The sequence below is a fragment of the Adiantum capillus-veneris genome, chromosome 1, assembly GCF_014529385.1.
Source record: "Adiantum capillus-veneris isolate H3 chromosome 1, ASM1452938v2, whole genome shotgun sequence".
NCBI lineage: Eukaryota > Viridiplantae > Streptophyta > Polypodiopsida > Polypodiales > Pteridaceae > Adiantum > Adiantum capillus-veneris.
This window is the reverse complement of record NC_140931.1, coordinates 91603799-91623689: the sequence shown is the minus strand read 5'-3', so window position 1 is coordinate 91623689 and position 19891 is coordinate 91603799. Positions and strand designations below refer to the sequence as shown.

The window sequence follows — 19891 nt, the reverse complement described above, 5'->3', positions numbered from 1 at the left end:
AATGGCTCCAAGCACACAACAAGCCTAAACTAGCAAGCTCAAAGATGGCGTTGGTGTGCCACTCACCGCTCTACGCTTCTTGTCGTGGAGGATTCCTCGCCGCGAAGAAGAGGGAGATGCTGCTACGCCGCACTCAATCGTCTCGCCGCCATCGTGCCGCCGCAATGCTCGATCGCACTCTCTCTCTCTCTCTTATGTATAGACACACACACAAGAAGATGAAGAAGAAGAAGATGAAGACGGAGAGCACTCTTCAATTGCACAAATGAGAGAATCAGTGAATTTTAGGTTTAGTTGACTTTTGTATGAGCTCACCCCATTCACACTTGGGCGCCCATGCTTAGCCAACTAATCCCTTGAATGTTCCAGTTAGAGTGCGCCTCTCATCGGCGATCACTCTTACCCTTTTCCTATTGGACCGACAAGCCCGGTACCTGACTCTACCAAGTAAATAATACAACGTTTGTCGTAGGTGACATGGTGTCTGTGAGCCGTGAGGGTTAACATGCCCCCCTTCCTGATGTAGATTCCGTCCTCGGAAGCTATTGAGTTGAAGCTCGTTCGTCGAGGTGGAAGAGCATTTGAGATGAATGTCCTTAGCCTTCTTCAGTCACTGCAAAATCAAACAACATTGCCACAGTAATTGCATTCTCATATATAATTAAAAAGCATATGCACTTGTAGGCAGACAATGTGATTGGTAACAAAATTTTAAACCATTTGTCAGCAATAAACATTAAACTGCAATATAATCAAATGCATAAACAAATGTAAAGGTAAACAATTAAACAAGTCTGGGATCGCTAATTTAACGATTGAAAGGTACTAAAGAGCGACTATTAATACCATGGGTAAGCTTCTTAATTGTCTCTGGTCAATTAAGTTGTTTAATCGCGAGAGCCAAGTATTTCATGTTCGAGGGCTGACTAGAGGCTATACCTAGAAGACCTTGTAGTTAAGCTACGATAAAAGGAATTTCTCAGGAAATCATCGCCTGACTGATTACCTTTTCTTTGACCCCCCAAAAGTCTTTTCTCATTGATTTACTTTTGATGTGTATGCTTATTTTGTATGCCTTGGGTTTTTTGCTTTTCAAGAAAAAGCGCCCACACTGGGAACCTCTAGGGCTCTAGTGCCATAGGCGATACATGTGAGTGAAGTACCAGATCAAGCTGATTTCTCTTCAAGCTTAAGATTTTACATTGTGGCACTTTGATTTTTTGTTTGTTCATTTTCAGCATTTTAATTTTGTAACTTTGGAGGGTCATATAACATTGTTACCCTCCCCAAGCTCATCACACTAGTAAACTCCCTTTATAATACTTAAGCTAAAGGTCAATAGGGACTAAGCCCACTAGAAGTACATTTCACACAATGCTTCTTAAATCGGATCAAGAACCTAAGTAACCATTGATAATTATGAAGGCATTCCCTATGGTATTAAGAGAAGATCTCTAACACTTAGCTTGGTCAAACTAGCTTAGTCGGACTGCTTGATTTTTAAACTTAGACAAGTGATTATGACAAAAAATTACATTGAGTTTAATGTTCGGTACTAAACAAAGGCACTAAATATTATGCTACCAATCACAATCAAAGCAGACAAACATAGATGCAAAAAAGATAAGGGGCAATGCTAATGGACAAGAAACACGTGTTTGTGTTGATGGTCGCGCTTGATTTGAAGAGTGAGTCGAGATAAAGATTCCATGAAGGTCCAAGTCTTAACAACAGCAACACGTTCCTGTACACACTAGGAAACACACACAATACCTCTAGGAGGCACATAAGTGGGAAAAGGTACTTTGCTAATCACTAAACTCTAAAACAAAAACACTCCTATCATACTAATCTTACCTACCCTCCATCACGCGAGTGATGAGGATCAAAGGTGTTTAATGACATAGGTCTCTGTTTCAGTGTACCGGATGTGAATGTGTAGGTCTGGGTCAATGTTTTGACTTTTATTGTGCATACTCGTTTGCTAATTGCTCTTGCTCTTTTTTTTTTTTGTGAGTATAAGGCTTTATATGTACATTCCCTAAGATTGGTGATTGAGAGGTCAGGGAAACAAGGGTAAGAGGGAAATAATTCAACAGTCTGACGTGAATGAAGACTTGTTGGGATTAAAGCCCAATTGGCCTCTTATGCGGATATGGCTGGCCGCCCGCCTAACTCACTTCCCTCTGACTCTTTGTATATACTAACTTATACTTTGTGAATACTAAGGAATTGGTAGATAACCCTTTTGACAGTTCTCTGCGTACTGTACTATGTAAGCTCACTGTGTGTGTGTGAGAGAGTCGACCCACGCTCCGCTCCGCGACTTCAATTGGTATCAGAGCCTTGGTTCAGTGCAATTTTGCGCAATCGCGCGCGCGCACACTTTTCCGGCAGATTCTGGATCCGGAGTTCGAAAATTCACACTCGGCGTTCTGGGAGCGTTTCCACTAGGTGACCTAGCGTTTTACCCCCCTTTCGAAGCCATTTATGCCCTCAGAATTTCGTTCTGAGCACTACAACAGAAGATAGATTTCAGCCGCAAAGAAATCCGTTTTGTGTAGATTGGTAAGCAGGAGGTGGCCGACATCAATATCGGCATCGACATACATCACTCATTAGTCTTCAGAGCATCATCTATAGACCAGGTACACATATATATATATTGCAGTCTGCATTGTTACTTCTTGTGCTTTCCAGGTTCCAGGGGAGGTGTGGCCATACGACTTGACACCACTGGCATGTATTGCAGATTGATGTACTGTGATTGTGGATCTGCTAGTTGTGAGTCACGCTAGCAGACAGACCGCCGCAGCGGTCATAGGACAGTGATTGGTCTATTATAGGATGTATGCTAGTTCTGGGCAGTTTGCTGAGCCATCTGAGAGGGTCGTGTGTGAGGTTTTTTGAAGCCAAGCACTGGGGGTTGGGTTACCCAGTGTGAGGTGGATTAGGTTGCTAGAGTTCCCCTCTACACGCATCCTCTTCGGCGACTTTTATCCCTTATGATGTATGAATTTGTGTAGACACTGGATTGCATCTTATGCGTCAGGCCGTTGAGGCATTGTTCAGGGTTCAGTCTTGAGACAGATACAGGTTCTGTCATCGCCCAGAGAGGAGACAGTGTATGCTTACAAGACAGCATATTACAGAGATTTTTTAGATTTGTCACTGGTCAGCTATTTATGATTGTTTTTTGAGATATCTTTTGGTTCCCAGAGCTCAGTTTACAGGGGAGACTCTGTCAAAAATTTTCAAAATACTGACAGTTCTTGAGGAGAGGTGTTCAGCTTGTTGATTACAGCATGTTTACTGTGTACAGAGGCCAGTTTACAGGGGAAACTCTGCCGGATTTTTCTCAGGAGTAAGCAGTTTGGCAGATATGGCATCTTCTCAAAGTGAGACTCTTTACAACATAAAGAAGCTGGATGGCACAAACTTTCCATTCTGGAAGAAGCAGATTTGGCAGGTTTTGGTGCAGAAAAAACAAGTGAAGCCACTAAAGCTCAAAGGGGAGAGACCAGAAGGTATGGCTGAAGATGAGTGGGAAGAGCTTGACGAGTTAGCTTGTTCCACAATCATGCTGACACTGGCAGAAAATGTTTACTTCAACGTACCAGAAGAGACTACAGCGTATGGCGTATGGCAAAAGCTATGTGGTATGTACGAGAAACAAAGTGCTGCTTCTCAGATTTACTGGCTCAAGAAATTGGTGGATTTGAAGATGAAGGAAGGGACAGCCATGTCAAATCATCTGAATGAATTTCACACAATTTTCAGCCAGTTAACAGCACAGGAGATAGTCTTTCCAGATTCAGTGAAGGCTATTTTTCTCTTAATCACTTTGCCAGACAGTTGGGATACTTTTCGTACAACGTTAAGTAATTCTGTCACGCCAGAAGGTCTTACAAGTGCCAATGTAGAAGGCAGCTTGCTCACAGAGGAAGTGAACAGGAAGAACATTGACAAAGGCAAAGGCAATAGTGCTTTGGTCGTTCGAGGGAGACAACAGTTTAAAGAGAAGAAGGGTAAGAAGGCACAAAACCGAAGTAAGTCTCGTGATTCGAAGTCAAAGGATGACATAGAATGCTACCATTGTGGCAAGAAGGGTCACATGAAGCGAGACTGTACGAAGTGGAAACAAGAAAAAGGAAAAACAAAGAGTTCTGAGCAAGATGAAAAGAAGAGTTCAGTGAAGATTGAAGAGGTGAATGTCACAGGATCTGGTTCAGATAGTGATTCTAGTATAACAGCTGGTGACATCTTCCTTACAAGCAATCTTGATTCTGTTTTCTTGACTGCAGAGGATGGACATGCTATGAGTGATTGGATTATCGACTCAGGGGCATCTTTACATGTTTCTCCGCACAAAGAGTGGTTTACATCATATGTGGCTACTAAAGATTATGTCAGACTTCGCAATGAGCAGGTTTGTGACATACTTGGAGTGGGAGATGTGCAGTTGAAGTTTCAGAATGGCTCTTCTTTATGGCTCAAGAATGTCAGACATGTTCCAGCAATCCGAAAGAGCTTGATTAGTACAGGGAAGTTGGATGATGCGGGTTATGTGACAGTTTTTGGGAACAACGCTTGGAAGATCTCCAAAGGTTCGATGACTGTAGCACATGGAAGCAAGTCAGGAACTCTGTACACTTTACATGTTTCAGAGGTTAAAAACCATGTAATTAATGTGATGGAGCAGCCAAGTGTGTCACTGTGGCATCGTAGGTTGGGACATATGTCAAAAAGAGGAATGGAAATACTTTCTCATTATGGTTATTTGCCTGGCTTTTCATTTCAAGATTTCAAGTTTTGTGAGCATTGTGTTTATGGTAAGCAAACACAGGAACCGCACAGATCAAAGAGGAATCGTAGGGACGAACGGTTAGCTCTTGTGCACAGTGATCTATGCAGACCAATGCCTAGTTTGCCACTAGGGCTCCAGCGTACTTTTGTACATTCATAGATGACTATTCTGGCAAAGTATGGGTTTATTTCTTGAAGCACAAGGATGAGGTGCTCAAGGTCTTTAAGACATTCTTGCAGCTTGTGGAGAATTAGAGTGGTCAGAAGCTGAAGTGCTTGAGAACTGACAATGGTGGAGAGTACGTTTCCAAAGCTTTTCAAGACTTTTGTGAAGCAAAAGGGATTAAGCGGGAACTTACTGCACCATATAATCCTTCACAGAATGGGGTTGTAGAACATATGAATAGGACCATACAAGAGAAGGTCAAAAGCATGTTGTCAAATGTTGAGTTGCCTGATGGATTTTGGGCGGAATCAGTGGCTACAGCAGTCCATTTGATCAACAGGTCTCCTAGTAGGGTTCTGGATAAGAGTGCAGTGGCCGAGATGCTATGGACAGGCAAGGCACCTTCGTATAAGCATCTCAGAGTCTTTGGTTGTGAAGCTTATAGCCATATTCCTAAGGAGTTCAGAAATAAGTTAGAACCAAAGAGCAAGAAGTGTATATTTCTTGGCTACGGAGAATCGGGCGAGATGGGTTACCGGCTTTGGGATCTTGAGTCTAGAAAGCTTATTCGTAGCAATGATGTGCATTTCAATGAAGCCAAGTTTCACGCTAAGCCAGAGAAGACAGAGGAGATCAGAAGAGTTGTCTTCAGGGAAGATGGACCTAGTGCTAGCACATCAAGGCAGCATGGTCAGGCTTAGGAACAGCCTATAGTGGCTAGAGAGGCAGAATCAGTTGTGGTGAGACGTTATGAGCATGTCTCCAAACCACCTGATCGTTATGTGCCATCTCTAAATTATGTCATGCTCACATATTGCGGAGAACCATCTTGTTACAAGGAAGAATTACAAGTGGTTGACTCCAAAAAAATGGCAGTTGGTCATGTAGTCAAAGATGACAACTCTGCATAAAAACCAGACATGGAAGCTAGTTAAATTACCACAGGGAAAAAAGGCTCTACCTTGTAAATGGGTTTACAGGTATAAGATCACTGCTCATGATAGTCAGCCAAAGTACAAAGCAAGGCTTGTTGCCAAGGGCTTTAAGCAAGAACAAGGCATTGACTTTGATGAAGTCTTCTCTCCAATGGTCAAGATGACTACATTGAGATGCTTTCTTGCATTGGTTTCCATATTGGATTTGGTGTTGCACGAAATGGATGTCAAGACAGCGTTCTTGCATGGTGATTTAGATGTGGAAATTTACATGCAGCAGTCAGAAGGGTTTGTTGAGAAAGGCAAGGAAGATTTGGTATGCCAGTTGTTAAAGAGTCTTTATGGCTTAAAACAATCACCGAGGGCATGGTACCATAAGTTCCACCAGTTTATGCTTTCTCAAGGCTACAAACGTAGTGAGTTCGATCACTGTCTATATACAAAGAAGGCTAAGGATGGCATTTGGCTGATCCTTATTTTGTATGTGGATGACATGTTGATTGGTGGCAAACACTTGGAAGAAATTTCAGCTTTGAAGTCAAAGATGGCAAAATCGTTTGACATGAAAGACATGGGTGAGGCAAGTCATATACTTGGTATGCGCATTGAGAGAGACAGATCAAAGAAGTTGATTTGGTTATCTCAAACAGAGTATATTGACAAGGTTTTGCAACGTTTCAATATGGAGAAGGGAAAGGCATTGAGTGTTCCATTGCCACCATATGTGAAACTTAGCAAACAAGATTGTCCTATGTCTGAGGAAGAAAAGGCTGAAATGGATAAGATTCCATATGCGTATGCAGTGGGTAGTTTGATGTATGCAATGATTGCTACACGTCCAGATATTGCATTTGCAGTGGGAGTGGTTAGCAGATATATGTCAAATCCCGGCAAGAAACATTGGGAGGCAGTGAAAGGTATCATGAGATACTTAAAACATACAAAGAGTATGCGCATATGCTATGGTAGTCAGGATTTGAGTGTCAGAGGATACACTGACTCAGATTATGCAGGAGACTTGGATAAGAGGAGATCTACATCAGGCTATGTCTTTACATTGGCTGGAGGTGCCATATCATGGCGATCTCGATTACAAGATTGTGTTACGCAGTCTACTACAGAAGCTGTGTATGTTGCAGCAAATGAGGCATGCAAAGAAGCTATTTGGCTTGGTAGATTGGTTGCAGACTTGGGAATCAAAGTAGATATGCCAGAGTTATATTGTGATAGTCAAAGTGCTATACAATTGGCAAAGAATCCAGTGTTCCATTCGAAGACTAAGCATATTGATGTCAAATATCACTTCATTAGGGAAGTACTTGAAGACAAGCAGATACAACTGCTGAAGATCCACACCAAGGACAATCCTGCTGATCTACTCACAAAGGGACTTCCAGGAGAGGGCTTTGTGCATTGTCGTGAGTTATTGGGCATTGGATAGATGGCAGCCATGTAAATCTTTGTACATTTATGTTCGTAGATTTACAGTTACTTAAAGTGCCACATTGGACTTTAAGTGGGAGGTTGTTGGGATTAAAGCCCAAGTGGCCTCTTATGCGGATATGGCTGGCCGCCCGCCTAACTCACTTCCCTCTGACTCTTTGTATATAATAACTTATACTTTGTGAATACTAAGGAATTGGTAGATAACCCTTCTAACAGTTCTCTGCGTACTGTACTGTGTAAGCTCACTGTGTGTGTGTGTGTGAGAGAGAGTCGACCCACGCTCCGCTCCGCGACTTCAAGACTTCCCCCCTTCCTTGGGTAGATCATACAGTTTGAAATGTGCTTGCCACCATTTGAAACCAATTGTTCCAGTTGGTAATAGGTGAGTATTTTTGCCAGTAGTTTTCTATTACCTTAGATGCCTCGTTGAGTTGCAAGGGTGGTAAGGTACTCTCCCAGGATCGAACTTGAAGTGGTTCATCAGGTGATTCTTGAACATTGGGAGGTGTGGATTGCTTTGTAGCTTCATGGAGGTTCACTATTGTAGGTGGAGGCTGTGGTGAAGCTTTTACCTCTATGGATGCATTACATGAGGAACTGGAAGCTTCATGGGACTCCCCCCTTCCTAAGCTAGGTGGAACAAATTGTTTTTTCTTTGGTACCCAAACTAACTCTGGAGCAGGTGTGTAGCATTCTGTGATTTTTTTCTTTCCACAATCGTCAATTCGTTTTGGAGCTACGGGATTGGGCTCACATAGGTCAGGTGACAAGTAAGAACACAATCTATGTTTTGGCACCCAGATTTGATCATTTCCTTGATAGTAGCCTTGGGCTTCCAATAATCGTTTAGGAATCCAACGCCGCGTTTCCTTACATTTTTTGGGGCGAGTGGTACGTTTCTTACAAGGCTTCTGTTTTTTAGTACTAGCCATGGTTGCTAAAGAAGCTTTAGGGACCCACTTGTATGTTTTCTTTGTTACATTAGGATGAGTCTTGTCAGAATCTATATGCATTGCTTGTAGCATATTTAAGGGTACGGGCATTTCATCCCCCTCCGGTGTTACCCAGGTTGTCCCCCTATTTCCCCAAGTGTCTATGGTTGCTGCTAAGTGGACCCAATCCACATTGTCCGACTCAGTCATCCCAGGTAGTACATCCATATAAGGAGAATCTTCCCCAACATCAGTGTCTGCTTTACACGTGTAACAATACTGCAATAGGGCCGAGTGAACTGGGGTGTCAGATCTATGATCAATTATAAACCTGTTTCCTAGAGGATGTGCTCAACCCGTCACAAGATCCACTCTAATGACAGAATCTTGGAACTGCAGGTAGACATGGTTTTTAGACGAGTCATGCACCATTTTGCTTCCCTCATGAAAGGACGTCCTAAGATCATCTCCGATGCCATAGTGTGTTTGGAGAAATCCATAACAATGAAGGTAATCCTTATTTTATGTCCAAAGACCTTGATCTTGAGATCTTCTAGCATCCCAATAGGTTTAACAATAGACCCGTTGGCCATCTTCACTACTATGGTTGTGGTCGCAAGGTGAGGTCTTCCCATAGTTTCCCATCAATTTTTAGTCACAATGCTAACCCCAGCGCCACCATCAAGGATTCCCTTCACAGTTAATCCCTTAGTAGTGATTGGTATGGTCGCATTGGATTCATCACCCTCAAAGTATTGTCCCAACTTGTTAACATGTATTTCTATAACAAGGTTCTCATCTAGGTTGGGTTGTTGATCTAAGTGTTCCTCCTCTATTGGCATCTCCCCAACTCCATCCATCTGTGTAAATTGTGGTAGCCCAAACTTTAGTTCTCCATTGAGGAAGGCTCGAAGAGCTGAGACTAGCTCAGGGTCTTTATATAGTTTGGACATGATGGTGGTTCTAACTTCTGAAGACATGAAATCCATCAATTTGGCAATGTTTAACGACACCTTTTGGACTTCACTCCCTTGAAGTGGGGAAGATGGGATCTCCATTTCTTCGATGGGATCAAGTACTCCCTCTGTAAACATTCTTTTCATCAAGAAGTGAGTACGCCCACTTTTCCATGACTTTAAGTTACTTTCTTCTTGGATGACACTAGGTATGGCTAAGGGTCTATGGTCTTGGTGAGGTTGTTGTTGCGTAGGGAACACGGTGTCTGTAATCTGGATCTGCCTAGGTGCTGGTTCTAGATCCCTTTGGGTATCTTCTACCAAACTCCTTAATTGCTTGACTCGCTCAATCTCCTCTGTAGGGTTTGGATAAGTTCTTATCTTCTTCTTCGATCCTTGCCATTGTGGCTCATGAAGATCTTCCTTATTGGTTTCTATCTTAGTGGTTGTTTTGGTCTCCATGGTTTCTCCTGATCAGAATCCTCTTCAGCGTCATTCATATATACGGGGTCGTCACCAGTCCCTATGTTGGTCTTTGAATTGGGGTCTGACTTCACTGCTTTTTGCGATCTCTTCCTTCGTGTTTTCTTCGTTTTCTGGGCAATTGATGCCGTGTTTCTTTCCTCAAGAATATAGTTTTGTTTTTGGAGCATCGATCGTGTGAGTACGTTTACAGGTACCACATGTGTACTTTGTGATGGCTCCTCGGTAACTTCCATCAAGTTAAACGGCGTGATCTTTGGTGCATTTGGATTATTTGGACATTGGGCAATCAAATTATCTATGCCACATCGATTACACATGAGTATCGGCATTGTAGATGTGCTCGCTTGATTGGTTTGCATTAGTGTGGAGTTCTTTTGTAGCCTAATAGGACACTCGGCTTCCCAAGTGGTGATACCTCTAATGACTAAGCCATTGTAGATATCCTCATGTCGTAATCCCCTAATGAATCTATCAAGAAATTGGTTATTGTTGAAGCGCTCATTTGGATTACAATGAGAATTCAAATGCTTCAATCTACTTATAAAGTCTCTCACCGACTCTCCTTCCTCTCGTTGGGCTTTCTGGAGCTGAGAGGCTACACCCCAAAGTACTCCCTCTCGTATGTATTCTTTTAAGAACAGTCTCCTAAGAGTAGGGTAATTCGTTTTTTCTTCCACCCTTAGGGTTCTATACCAATCCCCAGCCTTTCCACTTAAGGTTAGGCTTAAAGCATTGCTCTTATGCAGGTCATTGTGTTCTCCTAGAGAATCGCATATTTGTTCAAACACTTCGATATGCTTTCTCACATCCCCGTCTCCACTAAATTTTTGTGTGAGCTTGGCTATTTGTACTGCCTTACTTCTAGGTTCTCTATCAGGCGTGTTACGCATATTCTCAGTGATAGATCGACCAATAGCTTGAGCAAATGTTGCCAAGTCACCTAAGTGAGCAGGCACCGTGGGTGAAGGTGCTCTAGAGGCTACATGTGGAGTAGGTATTGGCATTGGGCTTGGCACATAGGAAGCCCTTGGGTTTCACGTTGGGTACGGTGTTGTGCCATGTGGTGGTCCAAAGTTCATATGTGTGGCCCTAGGCATAGCAGGCGTCGGATGTGACATGCTAATGCTAGCCGGTATAGTCCCATGGAAATAAGAAATTGGGTATTGTGGTTGTGGAGCATAGGTTGTTGAAACATGGGAAGAGTAGAGACTACATGAGTACGAGGACCCATGGGTGTATACGATTGGTACACACTTGTAGGTCGGACTTACCGAGGGAGTCTCCATTTGCGATAAGGTCGGTTGTTTAGCCTTTCCTGTATTTAAGAATCTCATGAGATCCGTTGAAGGCATGTTGATCCCCTTGTTCTGTCTCTCAAACTCAATGACCCTATGGATGACCTCACAAACTCTTTGTTGTTAATCATCCACACTAGTAGCACCCATTGTGGATTGTAGGACATCTAATCAACCCACGTGATATGTGTGACCTGTGTATAGGTCGGTCAGAGTTTTCGTCTCTCAAACTCAATGACCCTATGGATGACCTCACAAACTCTTTGTTGTTAATCATCCACACTAGTAGCACCCATTGTGGATTGTAGGACATCTAATCAACCCACGTGATATGTGTGACCTGTGTATAGGTCGGTCAGAGTTTTCGTTTGTAGTTCGTACTCCTAGTTCTCATTTAAGAACACTCCATCTAGGATTGAGGTGCTAGGGGTGTCCTTTGAGCTAGATGCAATGTTGCTTTTTAGAGGTTTCCCTTTAGCAGTTGCTAAGTCAGGAGAACTTGATTGCTCTCTTAGCAAGGATATTGACATAGGGTCTTTCGCTTTTAACTCTCTTCCTTGCTCTGCCTTGCGTAAGCTCTCAATGTCCTTTTCCCTCGCTGCAAGGATACATCGCTCAACCTTTTGCACTTCGGCAAGGCGTCTACCATCGAGTAATATGACCTCTGAGGGAAATAACTCTGAAGAGTCAGGAGGTGTAGTGAATGAAGTATTCATGTGCACATTCTCTAAGTGTATAGGGTGTACGTTGGTCACGAATGGAGAATTTACTTCCCCACCCCCCTCATACATCATTAGCTCCATGTTCGGAGCGAGTGGCTCTACTAAAGGTTTCCTTCAAGCGGCTAAGCACGCTCTGCCCGGACCGTGGGTCCATGGCATGCATGTCTTGGCTTGAGCTATCGGGATTAGGCATTGGGAAACCCTCCGTGACGTCGTAGTCAGAGGAAGAGTCACTAGCCGCTATGTTCGGGTCTTGGTTTGTACTACCTTGGGTCCCCGCCGAGGGCCCAAAACCTAAAGTAGGTGGATATTGAGAACTCGCCTAAGTCAAAATTCTCTCTAGTTGCTCCGTCTCTAGCACATGACCAGAGCGCAGATGCATGTGCCTTTGGCTCCCTACAAGCGTCGGCAAATAACCTTGAAGGTTAACCTCTTACCTTTTTTAAGCGTCCGTTTTCACTCGTGTTTTTTACGTTTTTATTAAAGTGTGTGATAGCTCGAAACAAGTGTATCACTTAGAGGGTCTCTATGTGCTTTACAACACAATTTTCGGGCATTTGAAATTTTGTTGGTCCTAAAAAATCGATTTTTAGCTACGTGTGAAGCTAAAATTTGTAATTTTAAAAGGCGACTGAGGCCTACGCTTGAGCGTGAGCTTGGGCTTGGGTCTGGGAGATATTCCCAATCCCAGTCCTACCTTTAATTTTTTCTATTTTTTTATTTTTAAAGGATAAGGTCGTCGCGGCCTGCGCGAGAGCACACACACACACACACTCTATCTACCTACTTCTAACTAATACACATATTGTTACACACTAACACACTCTATTAACTCTCACAGATCTACTTCCTACTTACTGTACACAGAAAACTAACAACCTTAGTAAACAGAGAATAAACACAGTACCTTTGAAAACTCCATTAACAAAGAAAACTAACAACCTTAATACACAGAGAATAAACACAGTATCTTTGAAAACTCCATTAACAAAAAAAACACATAGTATAACACCAAATCCCTCTTCTCAACAAACACACCCTCCTTCCTTACCTTTCCTACAATTGAAATTACACCACAAAAGAAGCACAGAGTGCCATTCAAGCTTAGTGTATGCAATCCCCGGCAATGGCGCCAAAAATGTGCGCGTATGTCGCACGTGTCAATGCAAGGAACTTGCCGATACACCGTGTGCGAGCCACAAATGGCTCCAAGCACACAATCCTAAACTAGTAAGGTCAAAGATGGAGTTGGTGTGCCACTCACCGCTCTACGCTTCGTGTTGTGGAGGATTCCTCGCCGCGAAGAAGAGGGAGACGCCGCTACGCCGCGCTCAACCGCTTCACCGCCGCCGTGCCGTCGCAATGCTTGATCGTACACACACACACACTCTCTCTCTCTCTCTCTCACGCATACACACACACAAGGAGATGAAGAAGAAGAAGATGGAGATGGAGCAAGAGCACTCTTCTATTGTACAAATGGTAGAATCAGTGAATTTTAGGTTTAGTTGACTTTTATATGAGCTCACCCCATTCACACTTGGGCGCCCATGATTAGCCAACTAATCCCTTGAATGTTCCAGCTAAAGTGCGCCTCTCATCGGCGATCACTCTTACCCTTTTCCTATTGGACCGACAAGCCCGGTACCTGACTCTACCAAGTAAATAATACAACGTCCGTCGTAGGTGATATGGTGTCCGTGAGCCGTGAGGGTTAACAGAAAATTATCATGCAACGACAAAAACTTCCATGTTTGGCCTATGCTATGAGCATACAAAATTGGCGTGGAAATTGGCAATATGTTTGCAGGTTATTTCCTATTGCAGGATATTTCATTATGTACCAGACAGGGGTATAGGATATACGAGGGCGTCTGTGCAGATATGGCTATGAGCCATTTTGGAATGAGTTTTTCCTTCCAAATTGCATGACAACTAGTTGTAGCAACAACGACCAGGTACTGTCCAATAACTTGGCATCACGGGCAGTGGCACACAAGTTTGGGGAACTAGCAAAATGGGAAAATCAGCTCATAGAATCTCTACCAGTCTAAACTGTGCAAGGCACATATGGTTTTGGTTCTCACGGTTGAGGCCATTACTCTCCGCAAGGGCTTACAATTCTGCATGCAAGGCATGCTAATGCGGAGGATTCAATTCTACCGCTTCATGCATTACGCTTCCGCTATCACACTCGCAACTCTATCAAGGACAGACTAAGTGATGGATTGTTTAATATGATTGTTGGTTGCTATCAACACACAACCACACTAGAAGGAACCTAAATTTAGGACTTATTTCACGGGCAAAGTGCCAATACTAAGTCGTCCTCAAACAAGCACGACCCCTACATGTTGGGTGGGTCGGAATGAGTTTCTGTTTTCTGTTACCTCTCTCGATGAGAGAGTCATACCAGAAAACTGTGGAATGCTTATACGATAAGCTGCAATTTAGGCATAAGATGTGTAAGAGCACACAGCTTGGGTACACACTCTAAAAACTTAAGGAAAGTTCCTCAGCCCAACATGCTCTTGTTCTCTTTCTCTCTCTCTCTTTAAGGAAATAATGAAAATCTTCTAAGAAGCTTTTGATACATGTTTTGCTCGTAAGTCAACATGAGCTGAGGTGCTCTAACTCTGAGCTAACACGTGAATAAGATGCTACTCAAATTAGTCTTCATCGGTTTGTCCATTGAACACTAATTTGCATAATGGCTATGAGCCACACTGGCTAAGAGCCATTGTCAGGCCAAAGGTAAGACCTAACTATTGGCATTCTTTGGGTGATTGTTTTCAAGATCGAACAGATCTACCCCGGGAAGTACACATCGACGTTACTAGACAAGCAAGAGTCTTGTCATTACGGATGTCTAGGGTGTCATTTTTGCACTACATGTTTTCAGTGCGACACTCAAGTTGACTTTTTTATCATCTTCAACTCACAGCAGCTGATCTCTACAAGGAAGTATCGATGCAGCAATCAGTTGAGAAAGCATGGCTGTCCATAAGAGCTAGGCTTTACATGCATGTGTATCCTTATGCTCTTGTTCTTTCTCTCTATAGCACTACGAGTATCTATGGACGCATTGTTTTGGGTAAGACCACGCAGGTGCTTACTGCAACTTTTCAAGTAGATTCTCATCATTCTGTACACTATTGGCTATGTTATTTACCATCACCTACTAGTTGAGCAATTTCTACAAAGGGTCTTTCCAAAGGGTTAACTATGTTGCTTCTACCCAACGGGTTTGGATTGCGAAGGAAACACCTAGGGTTAACTACGTTGCTTCTACCCAACGGGTTTGGATTGCGAAGGCAACACCCAGGGTTTTTCACAGGTGGGGGACATACTCTTGTGCATTTGCATATGGGTAACTGAACTTTCATTTCAATTCCCAGGGCAAGTCGGAACAAGTATTTTGGGGCCGTAGTGTCCAATGTATATTATGCTGATGAATCCACTGGTCGGATTCGATTTGGCACATGTTGTCACATGGGATACAACATGGTCTAGGGACTCAAGGAGTTCGGTTTAGCCAGTGTGGAGCAAGGCTAATGAGGGTCCCTCTCACTCCCGTTGTAGAGTGTTTGCAGTTACCTCCACGCACAAGTACATCTTATACTTGAAGAATGTTCTTTTTTCAGACATTCTTACATGAGCCATATTCCACATGTGGAGGATATGAGTCTCTGGGACTGACACTGGCACCCACTATTTCAAGTATGTGTCACGACAAAGTCCCTAAGTGCTGGTCCAATCTGTTTTCTAGACCATTTTCAGCACGACGTATCAGGAGCAATTTCAGTGGCCAAAAATTGTCGGATACTTAGAATGACTTGTTAAAGTACAAGTGCTGCTAAACAACATTACAGATGGTTGTTTTACATATAGAAAGGCTATGAGTTGCTAATGAAAAAGTTTCATTGTTTGTACCTAGAAGTGATCATTGTTTCACCTTCTATTATGGTTCCGACGTTTCAACAAAGCTTGCAACTAAAAGTATTTAGTTTCTTTTCAAAACTATTTACATTTCTCTTTATTGTGTGCTACGTGCATCACATTTGCCATAAGTATTGGCAAGGATAATCATGGATATACATGTTCGGATTTGTTTTTTGCTAACTGCATGCACACTAGGTGTTATGGGCCCTAGTGTTTAGCAAAGGATGATTTGGAATGGCATGTGTCTTCATCAAGTTGTTACTTATGAAGCATTTAGCACTCTGTGTACAATATCTCTATAAGATTTTTTGGGTCTACTAATCACCAATAGAGGTCATGGCTCCGTTTGGGTGTTTGTGGATTTTTCAAGTTAACCACGATGGTTATTTCGGACATTGTTGATTCCTCAACAATGTTATACAATATTGTGATTCCCATTTACCAGTCATCTGGGAAGCCTGTTTGTAAACCGTAAGGGAAACACACCTCAGTACTGTCAGTTATCCAAGGGGATAGGCAAATTACAAAGTGTAATCTTGTGCTAAAAGATATGCAAAGTGCGTACATTAGCACCAAGCAATCCAATTAATAAGCATTTATTGCTCTACTTGGAGTTTGCTTACCATCAAATAAAGCATGTTTGCGATTAGGTTTAGTCTCTTCATGTTTAGATCAGGTTCTCAACCTTGAACACTAGTTATGGTTGGGTTGTTTACTGATGAAATTTGAGAACAAGTCAAGGACTTATACTTGGCTGATGGGTTATGTCAGCAAGTTACTTTCACGAAAAGTGAAAAGCGGTACTCTTTCAGGTACATCTTTGTTGTGATAACTCGTTTAAGCATGCTCATGTGCATTCTAAATGGAGTCTACACACTATGATTGGAGAGGAATCGGCAACACAAGACGGTTGAAAATGGACAACAATGTAAAAAAGCAAGATGTTACTCTTGGTTTCATTGAACCTCCTACTCGACCGTGTTTTGGTCAACCAAACAGTTGGATCCATGAAGGATTCCACTATAGAAAACATTAGTGTATCATCACTCTTGTTTTCGAGGACGAAAACGCTTCTCCAAGGGGGGAGTAATGTCATGACCAGGCACGGCCAAGGGCCACGATGGACATGCAGTCAAGGGGGTCCCTATATTTAGAAGGCCGAGGGCGTATATAGGGCATGGCTGGGTGGTGATGAGCATGTTCCAGTTCCCTTGCCCTTTTACTCTGGGACAGAGTAGAATCTTCCATCTGTGTCTGCTACTGCTGTGAAGGTGGAGGACGGTTCGACTGCGAGGGAGGTGAGTCGAAGAACGAACAGCTCGACAACACCTTCAAGAGAAAGTAGAACAAAATAGATAGAGCGATGCGCCGAGGGGGGGGGGGGGTGTGCGATAGAAAAGGGGAGAAAGAGGGATTGTGATAGACAAGGGGCGATAGAAGGCATCACCATGGGGAGGGGGAACATGAGCGGGAGAGATGGAGGGGGCAACATGAGCAAGGGAAATGGGGCAACGCGAGAGGGGAAGGTTGGGAAGGGGTGCTTAAAAGGTCCTCCACAAGTATGATTACTCCCAAGTCACCTCTACATGGTTGAAGACGATAATACTGAACTATGCGGTGTCTAAAAGATTATGTTTTTCTCCAGGTAAACCTAGAGGAAGTGATGAACAATGATATCCAAACACGGAGGTTTTCCCTAATTTAGGTCACTTCGTCCCCAACAATGACTCAAGACAAAGAACCCAATGTTCTTACAAAGAGAAGATTTGCTAGCGGGATTGGAGTTTTAATATGATCTACAGGAGAAACAAAGAGCCTAGGAAGGAAATGCAGAGAAAAAAGAAGCCCAAGTTAATTCAATGACAGTGGAAACTACACCCACGTTAAAGGTTTTTCAACCCAATATACCACATTGTCACCTATCCTTGAAGAACCTCAAGAAGGAATTCTCCCCAAAGAAACGTCTCTAGAGCAAATGGCTACAAATAGAGAGTTTAAAGAAGACACAAACAAAGAGGATTACAGCAAATAAGACCAAGAAAAAAACCAAACACTTGAAGAAACTAGAGAGCAAGGCTCTCATTGAGTTTCATGGACAAAGAGGAAGAGTATCAAAAGTAGATAGCACAGCTTCAAAGGGATTTACAAAAAGCCCAATAATTGATCAAAGGCAAACAAATAGTCTGTCATTTCTTAACCTTGGCTAAGGTATAAAAGCCTATTTTTGTAAAAACCTTTTAAGTTTTTGGATAATGCATTGTACGTCGTTATCTCTGAGCACTGTGTAATTTCCCTCTACCTTCTGATGCTTGTATCTTCATTGTGGATGTCTGCTTAGAGTGTCATCTACTTCTACGCGTCCACATGTGAAAGCTCTACACAACAATGTAAGTCTCTTGCAATAATTCTATGAAGTTCTTGTCACTAATCATCTTACTAACGAGCTCATAACTTTTTTAAAAAAACATTTTAGCTATAGGAAGTTATTGGGGTATCAAAGGTAAGCTTCTAGGTGCATTCTCAATTGACCAACTAGGTGAAATCTACCCTGCTAATAATAATTGTTTTCTTTTCTACAATGGTCAAAAAGTGGATTTGAGACCTAGGCATGTGCATTTAGACTATGTATACTTTTTTATAAGTTTAGTGTAGTTTGAAGCTTGGTAGCTTAGTAAAATCTAATGATTTTCTTGCCAAAGTGACCAGTAGCTTTCGTTGACTGACATACAACTGAGTGTTGCATTCGAATAATTTGGGATTGAGTGTGTTTTCTAAGCGATTGAACCTCTTCTATCCTCCATGCACTAGTCGTATCAACTACATTCCACAAATTGTTAACACACGAGCTACCAGAGTGACTACTGCCGACCATTTTTTAATCCAAGGGTTGTAATTTCAACTTTATTGATGAATGCAAATATCTTCGAGTCCGAACCTTGTACTTTCTTTTATTCATATAGAATGTATAGTCTGTAATTGGGGCCAAGACCTTCCAGATTATAAGTGTTTATCACACAGACGTGATCTTAAGTCCCATTGTACCCAAAATACGAGTCAAATTGTCATTTTCAAACATTGGCTAAGATTTAAAAATCAATTTTTGTGAAAACCTTATAAGTTTTTGGATAATGAATCATACCTCATTGTCTCTGAACATTGGGTACTCTCTCTCTGCCTTTTGATGCTTGTATCTTCCTCGTGGAATGTCTGTTTCGAGTGTCGTCTTCTTCTACACATCCATAGGTGAAAACTATATGCAACAACGTAAGTCTCTTCCGATGGTTCTGTGAAATTTTTGTTGTTAATCTTGTTGCTAATTAGCTCATAACTCAAGCATTTATCATAAAAACAATATTTCAAATATAGGAGGGTTATTGGGGTATTAAAGCTAAGCTTTTAGGTGCATTCTAAAATGAAAACTAGATCAAATTTGCCATGCCGATAATAATTGTTTAGTTTCCAAGTGGTCAAAAAGTAGTTTTGAGACTATGCATGTGCGTTTAGATTCTGCCTACTTATCCTATCAGGTTGGGCCACTTTGGAGCTTGGTAGCTTGTGAACTGTTATGATTTGCTTATCAATGTGATTAGTAGCTTTCGTTGTCTTGCATACAACTGAGTGTTGCATTTGAATAGTTTGGCATTGAATGTGTTTTCAAGAGATTGACAACTTCTTGTAGCCTCCATGCACTGATCGTGTCAGTTACACGTACATAATTGACAATTATGTACGTGGTTCACACTATATCTGCAATGCGATAGAGTGAGACTTGGTAGCCCACCTAACATTTGGCACCGTTGTCAAGATCTAGGTCACTCTGTTTTGCGTTTTCAATCCATCATAGGATTTTCTTAGTTCCTTAGCTTCCACATTGGCTGTTACACCACGATCTTCCTGTTTTAGAGTGTGTATTTTTATAATGAGATGCAACACTGCCGACGTCTCTCCTTATCAATTCCTAATTCCATCTCCGTTGTCCATACCTCTTTGAGTGTTTGTTTCATATATTGTTAGCACACAAGCTAACATAGCAAAATTGCCTACCATTTTTGAACCAAGGTTTTAATTTCAACTTTATTCATGAATGAAAATCACATAAGTCCATACCTTGTACTTTCTTTTATTCATACAAAAATGTATAGTTGGTAATTGGGGCGATGAGCTTCTAAATTGTAAGTGTTTATCACATATATGTAATCTCAAGT

The 19891-nt window shown here is 42.2% G+C and overlaps 1 long non-coding RNA gene across 1 annotated transcript; it reads right to left on the bottom strand.

Annotated features, from left to right (window-relative positions):
- Nucleotides 1–227: 227 nt before the first annotated feature.
- On the bottom strand, nucleotides 228–18954 carry LOC147465178 (uncharacterized). Its single transcript, XR_015187937.1, has 2 exons — nucleotides 18826–18954; nucleotides 228–613 (listed from the first exon to the last, which is right to left on the bottom strand). It is a non-coding gene; the product is annotated as an uncharacterized LOC147465178 (long non-coding RNA).
- Between the last annotated feature and the right edge of the window lie 937 nt (nucleotides 18955–19891).